This window comes from Hyperolius riggenbachi, chromosome 4, assembly GCF_040937935.1.
Source record: "Hyperolius riggenbachi isolate aHypRig1 chromosome 4, aHypRig1.pri, whole genome shotgun sequence".
Lineage (NCBI taxonomy): Eukaryota > Metazoa > Chordata > Amphibia > Anura > Hyperoliidae > Hyperolius > Hyperolius riggenbachi.
The window spans coordinates 60,481,300-60,491,796 of NC_090649.1; the positions used below are offsets into that span (position 1 = coordinate 60,481,300).

The 10,497-nt window shown below is 41.2% G+C and overlaps 1 pseudogene; it reads right to left on the reverse strand.

The window, feature by feature from the left end:
* Window positions 1–372: 372 nt before the first annotated feature.
* Window positions 373–573, reverse strand: LOC137505746 (U2 spliceosomal RNA; annotated as a pseudogene).
* Between the last annotated feature and the right edge of the window lie 9,924 nt (window positions 574–10,497).

A 10,497-nucleotide genomic window follows, 5' to 3' on the forward strand; every position in this document is an offset into this window, starting at 1 on the left:
CAGATCGTATTTTTAAACCCCGCCGGCGCTGCTAATTGGCCGGCGGGGTATCGGGCAAGGTGGGCGGGACCTTTCGCCGCGGGGAGCACGCGTCATAGATGACGCGATCGCTCCCCGGACACGCCTTAAGGACCCGCCGCCGTCAGGCGTATTGCGGTCCTTAAGGCGTCCACTTTGCCGCCGCCCATGGGCTGTGGGCGGTCGGCAAGTGGTTAAGCTTCCTACACAGCTGTTCTTTTTCACTTAATGACTGTGTTTCAATCTACATGCGACATTGATGATCATTAGCACCTGTTTGGTATAACTAATTTATGCTGATTTGAAAGCAAAAGGTAGTAACATGAAATATTGATTTGATTTAGATTTTTTTTTTGTTAGTGCACCGGTCCTGGAGGTACTGCAATACCAGGTCGATGCGCGGAGTGGACAGAGCAAGCTCTTCTTCCATCTCCTTGTTCCAAAAATCCATTTTATATATGGTCCCCAGATAGGGATCATATCAGATATTAAACTAATAAGAACAGATAATACTATTTTAATTTTGTTTGCTCACTCTGCATTTTGTAAATTGATAACAATAAACAATCATTATTTATATTTCTGAAAGCATTTTTTGTTTACAGCGTTTTTTTCACACCTGCCTAAAACTTTTGGCAAGTACTGTGGCTCAATTAAATTGTGGCATTTTGTATCAACATAATGTTTAGCTTTAATTTATTATGTGAACAGATTTATCGAGGTAAAATATGCCCTATTTAAGGCATAGGCAAACGCAGGGGGGGGGATTACAGCTGCCCAGAATCCCCTCTCAGACCAGGGCCGGTGCAGTGTTTGGGGACAGGCACAAGTTGAGACACCAGAATATCTGCAGGCATCCTGCAGCTCACAGCACTGCCCCCTTTCTTTCCCTGCTACAGTTGACTTTGAATGTAGCAGCAGTGTGTGTACAGAGCATGGAGCAGCAGTGTGTGTACAGAGCATAGAGCAGCAGCGTGTGTACAGAGCATGGAGCAGCAGCGTGTGTACAGAGCATGGAGCAGCAGTGTGTGTACAGAGCATGAAGCAGCAGCGTGTGTACAGAGCATGGAGCAGCAGTGTGTGTACAGAGCATGGAGCAGCGCTGCAGAAGGTAACAAAGTCAGGTATGAGCCCAGCCCTGTGCCCTGCTGGGTGAATACTTCACTTTCCCCTTCAATACCAATGTCAGCTGTCCTCATTATTATCTGCATCCAAACTGCTTATGATCGATCCCGTTGGAGCAAAACAGACATTTAGGAAATAATTGGCAGATCCTGTCAGTCGGAGGGGTAATTGCATTATGTGTACCCAGCATGATGTCCTACTATATTATTATACTGTATAGTACGTGGCTGAGGTAAACCTTTCAGGAATCCCCCCCTTGAAAATCCTGGGTTTGCCCCTGTAAGGTATCCATATCCTGTGATATAAACACAAGAGTATATTTCTCAGCACAAAATGTAACAATCCACTATCTATAATAACACACAAAATGCGCAGTCTAGACAATGCAAATCATAGAAACAAAATAGTATCTATTTTCTCAGATTTAAATTTTAGTCAAACTAGTTGCGGCAGGACAGTAGGAAGTTGCAAACCACAAGCACAGGGAACGCTGTGTACGGCTGACACCTGTCTGTGCAACACACCAGCTTACCAGCCACAGTTACTGCTCTAAAGAGCCAGATACAAGATCTTGGTTTTTGTTTAATAATTTACTAAAAAAGAAAAAGTGCACATTGACCCTGTAAGGATCTGCACATGCAGATTCTTATCAAGACAAGGCAGGAGCAAGAAATCACATAAGAAAATACTGAGGTCTGCACAGGATGGAATTGAAGGTGAAAAACGTGTTTATTTACAAATGTGCAGTAATTCAAATGTACAACCAGCGTATGCAAGATACAACCATACAGTTAGCGACACAGTGAATCACAAATACCAAAACCCCCTTTAACTAACTAGCTATACATATATATATATACAATAAATATGCAATAACACAGGTCACACAATATATACAATGACATACACAGGAACACAGATCTCACGATATATACAGGAGGGGATTAACCAAATCGGCATACAAGAGATAAGGCAGACAGGCAGGAATCAAACCAGGCAATCACAATATATGGTAATATAGACAGTAGGCAAGGAATAGTCGGGCTAGCAAGGGTCAATACCGAGAGTTCAGGACAAGGGGCACAGGGAAAATGGCCAGAGTCACAACACTGCAAGGAAACAGAATGATCTAGCAATGTACTGCTAGGAAGTCCACCCTTAAATATGCAGAACATTGATCAGGTGAATGTCCAGAATCTCCTCATAGTTCCATCTGCTGGCAAGCCGAGTAGTTGCACAACTCCCAGCAAGACAAGAGCCATCTGCTGGTGGACAGAAGAAGTCCACATCAAAGTTCGCCAGTGCTGCCACAAGCACGATAACAAAGGCATAGAGCCTGACATACCCCTTCTTCAATGGCGTAGCTAAGGAGCTGTGGGCCCCGATGCATTGGGCTCCCCAAGCACTCTATACATAACAATTGATATGGCGCACCAAAACCTGCCAATGGCAACTACAGTCTCTAATATGTAGAAAGGATCACAAAAAAGTTCATACAGGGTTTTTGTTGTTGCAAAAAATATCAAATACTTTATTAACACACAGTAGAGAAAAATTCTTCGTTTAAAAATCTCTATGAGAGGTTCCTTGCGAATACGTCAAGTACAGAATATTAGCACACAGACTTTATCATAGACTTAATGCAATTTAGAAAAAGGCAACGACACGTTCGTTTCGGGCCCAAAGAGCCCTTCATCAGGCCAAGCTGCAGAAAGTACTATCTGCTAATCCTGTAGAAAAAGCGTGACACTGAGGAGGCAAGGAGACATCTGAACCAACCAGATGTATAATGCACCAATCCTAATGGCCGAGTGAGGCATAAAGCAAATACGTCCGGCTGCTAGTACTCGGCAGATAGTACTTTCTGCAGCTTGGCCTGATGAAGGGCTCTTTGGGCCCGAAACGAACGTGTCGTTGCCTTTTTCTAAATTGCATTAAGTCTATGATAAAGTCTGTGTGCTAATATTCTGTACTGGACGTATTCGCAAGGAACCTCTCATAGAGATTTTTAAATGAAGACTTTTTCTCTACTGTGTGTTAATAAAGTATTTGATATTTTTTGCAAAAACAAAAATCCTGTATGAACTTTTTTGTGATCCTTTCTACATATTAGAGTCTATGATAGGGTCAAGTGGATGACCCCTAAAAGGATTAAAGGGTTTTTTCTTTTTTCCCTATTATGTTAAAAAAAAGTCCTTTTTCCCAATTATATTTAAAATGGCAACTACAGTGTCAGAGGTGCCAGAAGGGAATGGGGAGCAGTTTGTTATTGATTACCACTATTCAAACTATCTATAGAAGTGATTATTATGAGCACAGAACCAATAGAAAGCTAATACTGAAGTTGAGCTAGGGCCCCTCGGGGCCCCTATGGCTCAAAGGCCCCGATGCGGTCGCAACCTCTGCACCCCCTATTGCTACACCCCTGCCCTTCTTCCTATTTACATGGCAGATAAAGGACATCTGTAAGTCCTCATATTTTTAAGGGGGAGAACTTACAGCTTTTACGATAATCCCATCCCCCTGGACCTATCCAAATATTTGTAGTGTAATTACCCCCACATCCCCTAGTACATACAAGGTGGGGATGAGCTCCTTGTCCTTAAATGGTACTTTAAGTTAATAAAATATGCCAGTTTAACTTACCAGGGGGCTTCTTCCACCCCCCCTGAAGTCCTCTTGGTCCCTTGCCATCCATTCAGCAGCAGTACCCTTCTTAAAGCTGGCCAACTCGGCCAGTTACGGGCTCCTGCGCATGCACGGCCCTGGCTTCCTGTCTCCTCGATCATGCTCCTCTGGTTGAGAGTGTCTTGCACATGCACAGTTCCAATTTTGTCAAAATTTACAGGTGCAGAATGCTCCCAACCACAGGAGCGCAATCAGGAGGGGTGCAGCCCAGAGCCGAGCATGCAGCTGTCAGGAGCTCACTGCAACTTATCAGAGGAATGCGGAATGACGGCGAGGGCACAGAAGGACAGAAGGGGACTGGAAGATGATGCAGGTAAGTTAAACTGGCCACTTTTATGTTGCTTTATGTTCCCTTGAACATGGACAAAGCCAGCTTGAAAAAAGGATAGCTTTGTCACCCCACCTTTTGCAGATTTTGAAAAAGTCTATTGAAGGTGGTATTGCTGCAGAGGTGGAGCGCCACATTGGTGGTATACACAATACCTGGGTTATTACAAGCCTGAATGGTGGGCAAAGGGTTAATCGGGCAAGTAAGGCACAAGTCATTCTATTTAAAAAAAAAAAAAAAGATTATTTATAGCCCCCCTACTCAGTATAGATAGGCATTATTGCCACTCGCAGCCTCCTCCCCACTAAAGTTAGCCAGATGTGCCCCCAGTATTGAGCCGTCCCCTTTCCAGTATAGATGGCTAGAGATGCCTCTAGTATATAGTAGCCCTTTAATCCAGCTTAGATAGCCAGATGTCTGAGGCATACTTGTAGCTGCAACTCACCCATTGATGCTACCGGGATCCCTCTTCAGCTCTGTCTGTTGCATTGCCTCTTTTCTATGACCCCATCCAGTGGTGCACAAAATAAAAGATGCCACTAGAGGGCATCACAGAGATGAGATGCTGCAACAGACAACTTAGAAGAGGGATCCTGGCGCTGACAGGTGAGCCACAGCTACAAGCACACTCCACTCCACATACGGCCAAGTGAGGGGAGGGCGCACTGGTGCACCCTCAGGGTTCTGCACTCAGGGAGCGGTGCCTCCTGAGACAGTCCGGCGGTGGGAGGGGGAGGGTGGGAGGGAAAGTTTGGATGGCTGCACACCTCTGTGCACCAATTTTGGGCGGCTGCAGGACCTCTCACGCAGGTGACTCGAGTATAAGCCAAGGCTGATTACTTTTTAGCACATTTAGCCTTATATTTGAGAACATATAGTAAATTATGACTCATTTTACTAGACAGCTGTAGTAATAAGATAAAATACATTTATTTTTTTAGGTAGATTTTACTTTGGTTTGGAGATTTGCCTGAAATGGAAACATGACGGCTGGATTTACATGAGAGATGTGAGCATGAGCTGTGAGTTCCTTTCTGTACAACCTTAACATTGCATGGCCCGGCAACCACTCTGCAACCACGTCTGACACTATTTCCATCTCAGAAGGAAGATCCCATCTCACACAATGGGTTTCATTCTCAAAGAGCTTTTTACAGCTCTGCTGCTTGCTGAGTGCTCTGTGGGGATCACAATTAACATATTTATTTCAGCTGTTCAGATCATGAAATGGATGACTGTGAAATCTCTGGACAGCTGTGGCCAAATCCTCCTCTGTCTGGGGATCTCCAGAAGCTTGTATCTGACCAATAAGATTGTGGAATTTATCATACAAGCCTATTTTCCATGGTTGCTGAAGAATACGTTCTATTCTTCAGCAAATTCTGTTCCAAGAATATTACTGCTCTATAGCAGTAGCTGGCTCACCACCGTCCTGTGTGTGTTTTACTGTGTGAAGATTGCAAACTACAACAACCACGTCTTTATCTACATGAAGACCAGGATCTCCAGACTGGTCCCTCGGCTTATTGTGGCTTCTCTCCTCATCTCTCTGGCCTTCACCCTATTGGTCATTTGTTGTAAGCAACACTCAGGAAATAATTTGACTGGAAATGTCATTATGAACAATGCAAGTTTGCAGAAGGATTACAAGATTCGGTCCATAAACTTAATTTTGGGTTCTTCTCTTCCATTCTTCATTTTTTGTGGTGCCGTCTCTTTATTGATTCAATCTCTTTGGCTGCACACCAGACAGATGAGAAGCAGTGGGACACGTTTCCAAAGCCCGAAATTAGAGGCTCACTTCTCTGTTGTAAAAAGCATGACTCTGTTTTTATGCTGTCAGATCATCCATTTTGTATGTTCTTTCATGTTTTCTGTCAAAGCAGATTTGAGCTCTACCTGGTTGGAGTGTTTTTCAGTTATGATCTGTGCTCCCTCATTCCTCCACTCGTTGTATATGGTCTACAGCAATACTAATCTAAGACAGGCATTTATATCTATGTGCTAGGGTCTTAAAGTGGGATAAAACTCTGACATAACATTCAATAAAAATGTGTTTCCTACTTTTTATTACCCATACAGTTATCATATTTGCTTTTGTGCACATATTACAGGGTCCCAAAATACAGTTTATTCAGTTTTATACAGTTTGCTCTGAAGGCTGCCATTGCATTTTATTGTATAGCTGCTGTATTTATATATTAAAATCTTCTAGCGACCATTTCTCAACTGTGTGCATTCTAGAAGCAGGGACAGGTCATTTTTAGCACAACAAGGAATGTAGCAACAGAGGAATGTAAACAAAAGGTAGTCTCCACTTTTCATATGGATGATACTGCAGGGGGGTTTACACTGAAGAACAAAGTGCTGTCTTTAAATGTTTGAATGCTTTTCTGCTACAAATTCTTTTCGTGGCAGTAGGTTTAAGGCTGTATGCAATCATTTAGAGCAAAGAAGAAATGCTGAGTTTTAGACCACTTTAAGAGGTGCATTTAAATTCAGTAGACCTTCAAGTTATAGATGAATTAAAGCCCTGCGTAAAATACAATAAAATCTTGATTTCCTTCTCTTTATTTTTTGTCACGGTATCCTATTTACTTTTGTTCCAAAGTAATATCATCTGTTTAAAAATCACAAGTCCCCCCCAGCTCAAATAGTGGGTGCTGCCATTGCGTGTTATATAATTGGCTGTTTTCACCTTATGAACACAAGTCATTTTCACATTTCACTGCTGCCCTCATTCATTTGTGAATAAATTTAACTGCTTATCACACCTATTCAAGACAAATTCAACTTTTTGTTTGCAATATATATATATACAGTACAGACCTAAAGTTTGGACACACCTTCTCATTCAACAAGTTTTCTTTATTTTCATGACTATGAACATTGTAGATTCACACTGAAGGCATCCAAACTATGAATTAACACATGTGGAAGTATAGTACACAACCAAAAAGTGTGAAACAACTGAAAATATGTCATATTCTAGGTTCTTCAAAGTAGCCACCTTTTGCTTGATTACTGCTTTGCACACTCTTGGCATTCTCTTGATGAGCTTCAAGAGGTAGTCACCTGAAATGGTCTTCCAACAGTCTTGAAGGAGTTCCCAGAGATGCTTAGCACTTGTTGGCCCTTTTTCCTTTACTCTGCGGTCCAGCTTACCTCAAACCATCTCGATTGGGTTCTGGTCTGCTGACTTTGGAGGCCAGGTCATCTGGTACATCCCCCCATCACTCTCCTGCCTGGTCAAATAGCCCTTACACATCCTGGAGGAGTGTTTGCGGTCTTTGTCCTGTTGAAAAATAAATGATGGTCCAACTAAACGCAAACCAGATGGAATAGCAAGCCACTGCAAGATGCTGTGGTAGCCATGCTGGTTCAGTATGCCTTCAATTTTGAATAAATCCCCTACAGTGTCACCAGTAAAGCACGCCCACACCATTAACCCTCCTCCTCCTCCATGCTTCACGGTGAGAACCAGACACGTAGAGACCATCCGTTCACCTTTTCTGCATCGCACAAAGACACGGTGGTTGGAACCAAAAATCTCAAATTTGGACTCATCAGACCAAAGCACAGATTTCCACTGGTCTAATGTCCATTCCTTGTGTTCTTTAGCCCAAACAAGTCTCTTCTGCTTGTTGCCTGTCCTTAGAAGTGGTTTCCTGGCAGATATTCTACCATGAAGGCCTGATTCACACAGTCTCCTCTTAATAGTTGTTCTAGAGATGTGTCTGCTGCTAGAACTCTGTGTGGCATTGCCCTGATTTCTAATCTGAGCTGCTGTTAACCTGCGATTTCTGAGGCTGGTGACTCGGATTAACTTATCCTCCGCAGCAGAGGTGACTCTTGGTCTTCCTTTCCTGGGGCGGTCTGCTTGTGAGCCAGTTCCTTTGTAGCGTTTGATGGTTTTTGAGACTGCGCTTGGGGACACTTTCAAAGTTTTCCCAATTTTTCGGGGGCAGTGTGAATCTACAGTGTTCATAGTCATGAAAATAAAGAAAACTCTTTGAATGAGAAGGTGTGTCCAAACTTTTGGTCTGTAATATATATATATATATATATATATATATATATATATATATATATATATATATATATATATATATATATATATATATATATATATATATATATATACAGTTTATCATTAATTATGTTATTTTGTATGAATTGAAAGGGGAAAAATACACTATTCCTAAATTTCTAAACATTATATTTTTAAAATAATCAGTGCACCCATAGATGAAACACAAACATTGTACTTGGCCATTTGTCCTGTTTATTACAACATTTAATTTATGTTCCTGGTACAATGGATGGTGACAATATTTTATTTGAAAATAAAGGTATATTCTTTCATTTTTTGTGTTTTTCTAGGAACACTGCGTAAAGAGAACCAGAGATGAAGCACCCTCATGTATTTTACCACATATATCAATGGGAAAATGACAGTAAACACCTACTCTGCTCTTTGTTTAATTTTTCATTGCTCAGTCTTATTATCAGCTCTGATAAAATCTCTGACTGAGAATTCAGTCTAGGTTTGTCCTGGAATGATTATAACTGAGACAGTCTTCTGTGATGTCTTTTCAAGCCAAGCCTGCCCCCTTGTGGCTCTGCTTCCCTGCTATGTATCCTTGTAGCATGAAATCAGCACCAGGAAGGGGCGGGCTTGGACTGAAAAGGCATCACAGAAGACTGACTCAGCTATAATTATTCTGGGGCAAAGCTAGACTGAATGCTCAGTCGGGGAGTCTTATCAGAGCTGATAACAAGAAGACTGAGCAGAGAATAATGAAACAAAGAGCAGAGTAGGTATTTACTGTCATGTTCCCATTGATATATATGGCAAAATACATGAGGGTGCTTCATCTCTGGTTCTCTTTAAAAAGTTTGGTTCATTGACCATGACCTTGGTGGGAGTCTATCAAGTAGGAAGCGCAAAGAGAAAAGTTCATGTCATGGTACTTGCGCAGGCGCAGTTTAGCTGTGCTTGTGCACAAAAAGGAGCACGATTTGACAAATTTTAAAGAAGGTGCTGGGCAGTAGCAGTGGTCTTCAGAAGAACATGGGAAGCCTCTGAAGGATCTGTAGACTTCCCACTTCTTAGGTAAGTATCTTTTTAAAATGTTATTTGTCCTCGATTTTGCTTAAAAGCACTCTTGAGCTTAAAATAAACTGATGAGATAGCAATTGTCTCTAATGATCTACTCATGAAGGACATTTTTAGGGGAATCCCACTGTCTGATTTGTGTTTAAAAGCTAAAAAAAGAAATAATAAAATTCTTATTATCTCAGCTTAATAATGACAATTTTAGATTGCACAATCCCCATCTATTGACCTTTTGTATTTGTTCACTTCACTTAGAATTGTCTCTCTCCCCTGCAAGGGTTTTAAAACCTGTAATTTGTTATCAGTGACAGTTACACTATTTACTGGTAAGAAACTGTCATTCTGGGCCCTGGAAGTTTAACCCTTATAGCCTAGTTGTATGTATGCTTGGGGATGTACATACACGTGTTTGTCTCACCATGTCACATGTGAGTTCAAGTACCCTTTAAATAGAAGCACACGTGACTAGGGGTGCCCCATTAGATATATTCCAGTCAACTGGTGATAAAACCAACCATCAAATCTTAAACAATTATTTCCTAATACCAATTCGAATAAATTCACAATCACTGGATTTTACTTATAGACAGCACCAGGGCTCTTATTTAAATAAAAAAAACACTGCTGCTGTCCCCACCACATGGGGAGTGATGTTTGTAGGGACACGGCCTAAATGTTAATCAAAAGGCCATCTCTCTCAGCTTTAAACTCTTCTGAGTAAGTCTAATAGATTTTTGATATCTCTAATGTAGCTTTTTTTTCACCAAAACTTTCACATACTCAACCAAGAACTCGCTTACTTTCCTCAATGGTCCTGGAAACAGTTCAAATATAGGACAATCCAGGAGTGCCTATGGGTTTTATGCATTTTCTGTATTAGGTACAGTGCTGGAGTCTGAAAATGTTCTGTTTGTATATATTGAAACAAGTGCTCCTTCTTCTTCAACTCTATCTAATGGTGCACATACACGGTACAATACAAATGTTAAATTTTTCTGGTTATTCGACCAAAAAGATCGAATCAAAAATAATCTTTTTTTTTTGTCAAGAAAAATGAATGATTATCCCGTTTTTTCAATAAAATTCCAATCAGACATGTTTTAAAAATCTTTATATTCGATCTAACGGAATAATCAAACGAAATAATTTAATCGAAAACAAATGAAAAAATTTGACCATGTATAGACACCATAAGATCCTGTTTTTTTCCCTGTCAGGT